The 3,831-nt window shown below is 34.4% G+C and overlaps 1 protein-coding gene across 2 annotated transcripts in view; it reads left to right on the top strand.

The window, feature by feature from the left end:
* The window catches only part of WWP1 (WW domain containing E3 ubiquitin protein ligase 1), a 112,221-nt gene that overhangs the window by 96,746 nt on the left and 11,644 nt on the right, over positions 1–3,831 (top strand). The window lies entirely within an intron of this gene.

Below are 3,831 nucleotides of genomic sequence, written 5' to 3'. Positions count from 1 at the left end.
CCTCCTGAGTAGCTAGGATTACAGGCACGCACCACCATGCCCAGCTAATTTTTTGTATTTTTAGTAGAGACGGGGTTTCACCATGTTGACCAGGATGGTCTCGATCTCTTGACCACATGATCCACCCGCCTTTGCCTCCCAAAGTGCTGGGATTACAGGCTTGAGCCACCGCGCCCGGCCTGTTTTCTATTTCAGTTGCACCATTTTACATTCCTATTAAACATGTAGAAAGATTCCAGTTTCCACATCTTTCCCTACACTTATGTTCTGTTTCTTGTTTTTTTGTTTGTTTGTTTTAATAGTATCCACCCTAATGGGTATGAGGGGATATTTCATTGTGGTTTTGATTTGCATTTCCCTAATGATTAGTTACCAATAATTTTCGAAGTCTTATTTTCCTATGTAAATTAGAACATAGGGTATTTGAACAGTCCTTGGCATTTCCTCTCTGCCTACTTTGGGTATGCTATTTTAACTGTAGCCCTCTTGGGCCTGCTATTAAGAAACTTCATTCATGTAACCACATGTGCCTATGAAAAATAGCACTTTACAGTAATATTCCTATGTAGGAATTAGCCTTTTGGCAATCCTAACTAACTTAGGAAGTACAGTTGTCCCTTGGTATCTGTGGGGGATTGGTTCTGTAAGGTACCCATGGACACCACAATTCACGGACGCTCAAGTCCTTACAGTATGCAATAGCATACTATTTACATATAACCTACACACTTCTCCCTTGTACTTTAAATAATGTCTAGATTACTTATAAATACCTAATGCAATGCAAATGCTGTGGTAAGTAGTTATACCATATTTTTAATTATTTTATTTTGAAGTTGTCATATTATTCTTTTTCTCAGATCTTTTCAATCCACCATTGGTTTGAATTGCTGATATGAAAGCTGTGGTTATGGAAAGCCAATATGTATGAAAATCAGGACTCTGAGCCTGGGTGACATATAGACTACTACTAATCCTGGTTAACATCTTTTTTAACAGTTTGCTTACACAAATTAACAGAAGCATATTAGAAGACTAGCATGGAAGACATTTTTAGAGTAGCATTTATTAATCTTTTTTAAAACCACAGACTTAATTTTTAGTCTGAAGACAGATATCTTGCATCCTCTAAATTCATACACCTAAGTATTCCATACCTCCAATTAAGAATGCTTATTTTGGCTGAGCGTGGTGGCTGACACCTGTAATCCCAATGCTTTGGGAGGCCAAGAGTTCAAGAAACCCCATCTCTACTAAAAATACAAAAATTAGCCAGGCGTGATGGCATGCACTGTAGTCCCAGCTACTTGGGAGGCTGAGGCAGAAGAACTGCTTGAACCCAGGAGGCGAAGGTTGCAGTGATCCAGGATCATGCCACTGCACTCCAGCCTGAGCGACAGAGTGAGACTCCATCTAAAAAAAAAAAAAAAGAATGCCTATTTTAGAGGCCCACTCAGTCAGAGAGGGATGTTATAGTGATATAATGAGAGCCCTATATTGAAGTGGAGATGAAACTAAAACAGGAGATCAAGAGGCAGAAGACTAGGAATATACAGTTTATGTACCCTTGGCAGGGTTTGTAATGTTCTCACATACTACCCTGTATGTGGGGAGGCCATATGATACTTTCCTTTTACATATAAGGTGACTGAAGCCCTTAATGATTATTTGCTTTGAGCTAATCAGTTAAGAGTACAATTAAGAATGTCAGTCAATTAAGAGTGTAGAGCTGTGAGAAAATACAGATTTTGTCTTGTTTTGCCTCGTCCTGAGTTTTACTCCTAGTCTGTTTTTTTTTTTCTTCTACTGCCATCATTGCCTCTCTTACCACAGTAATGGTCATTCACACTATTATTCACAGTAATGGCTATGCATAATTGCGTCCCCCTTTTATACGTTAACATCTTTTTAATGTTTAAGAGATATACTAGTCATTCTTTCTGAAAACTCTTACTACACTAGGAGTAGAAGGCAACTTTCTTAGTTTGATAAAGGGAATCATCAACAACAAAAAACCTTAACATTATTCTAAATGGTACTATTTTGAAAGTTTCCCATTGAGTTTGGGAACAAGGCAAAGAGGTCTACTCTTACCACTTCTATTCAGTATTTTACCAAATACCCTAGCCAGTGGTAACAGCAGAAATAAGAAGTATAAAGATTGGAAATAAGTAAAACTGCCTATATTCACAGAGAAAAACATGATTCATAGCTTAGATTGGAAAGTGCTAGACAACCCACCAAAAAACTACTAGAAATAATAGTGAATTTAACAAGGTGTGGGTACAAAGTTAATACTTTAAAAATCAATTGTATTTTTATGTATTAGCAACAGACACTTACAATTTAGATTTTAGTTTCATTTGTGACAACATCAAAAAATGAGCAAATTTAACCAAAAACACACAAGACCTCTATACTTAAAACTCAAAACATTGCTCAGAAAAATTAAGGAAGATTTAAATAAATGAAGAGATACACCATGTTATATTGTTAAAAGTGTCAATTCTCTCCAAATTGATTTAGAGATTAAGCATCTTAGCAGAATTTTTTATAGAAAGTGACAGGCTGATTTCAAAATAATAAGGAAATACAGAGACCCTAGAAGAGCAGAGCCAATTTTGAGAAAGGACAGACTTGGAGGATTTACATCACTTGATTTTAATACTTATTTCTAACACACAAAAAAACAATAACCATAAAAGAAAAATATGGATAAATTAGACTTCTTCAAAACTAAAAACTGCTCTTCAAAAGATATTATTATGTGAAAAAGCAACCTACTACGCAGTGGGATAAACTATTGAGACAAAGGTCATATATCCAGAATATATTAACAAAAAACTTGTGTAACTCAGTGAAAAGACAGGAAAACATTTATAAATGGGCAAAGGCTCACTTCACAATAGGAGATACACAGATGGCAAGTAAACACATGGAAAAATGCTTATTAGTCATTGGAGAAATGTAACTCTAAAACACACTTTGAGATAGTTTTGGTAGTTTCTTATAATGTTAAATGTATATCTACCTTATGACCTACCAGTTCTACTGTTAGATGTTTACCAAAGTGAAATGAAATATATATCCAAACCAAGACTTGTATGTAAATGTTCATCACAACTTTATTCATCAAAGCCAAAAATAGTAACATAAGCGTTCATTAACAAGTGAATAGATAAGCAAATTGTTGTATATTCATATAATGGAATACTACTCACTTATAGAAAAGAAGAACTACTGGTTCCAACACCATCATGGATGAATCTCAAAAACATGTTGAGTGGGAAAAACAAGATGACATGTATGTATGTGTATGCACTATATATGACAAAAATTATGTATGCATATACATGACATTCTTAAGACAAATATAACCTATGGTGAAATCATTGATCACCTAAAACTAGAGGTGAGGATGATGATTTTGATTACAAAAAGGGATATGATGGAAATATTCAATACCTCGATTGTGATGGTGGTTACACAGGTTGAAAATCTAACTACATACCTAAGTTTGTGCATTTTATTGTATGTAAATTATAGCTCAAAGTTGATGTATGAAAAAAACCAAGATAAGTATTACATATTTTACTATGCCTAAAATAGTGTTCATTTCATATACAAGTTGAGGCTGACAATTTCACATATGTAGAATATTCTTAGATAAGCTGGATAAATGATTAATAGTAGGTTAGTATTTTTTTTTTTTTTTTTTTAGACGGAGTTTCGCTCTTGTTGGGTGCATATACAGTTACAATTGTTATATCCTGTTGCTAAATTTATCCCTTTATCAGTAAATATTAACCTTCCTTCTCCCTTTTTTAATAG

Source organism: Cebus imitator, unplaced genomic scaffold (assembly GCF_001604975.1).
Source record: "Cebus imitator isolate Cc_AM_T3 unplaced genomic scaffold, Cebus_imitator-1.0 Scaffold22, whole genome shotgun sequence".
Lineage (NCBI taxonomy): Eukaryota > Metazoa > Chordata > Mammalia > Primates > Cebidae > Cebus > Cebus imitator.
This window is presented reverse-complemented; position numbering and strand designations above follow the sequence as displayed.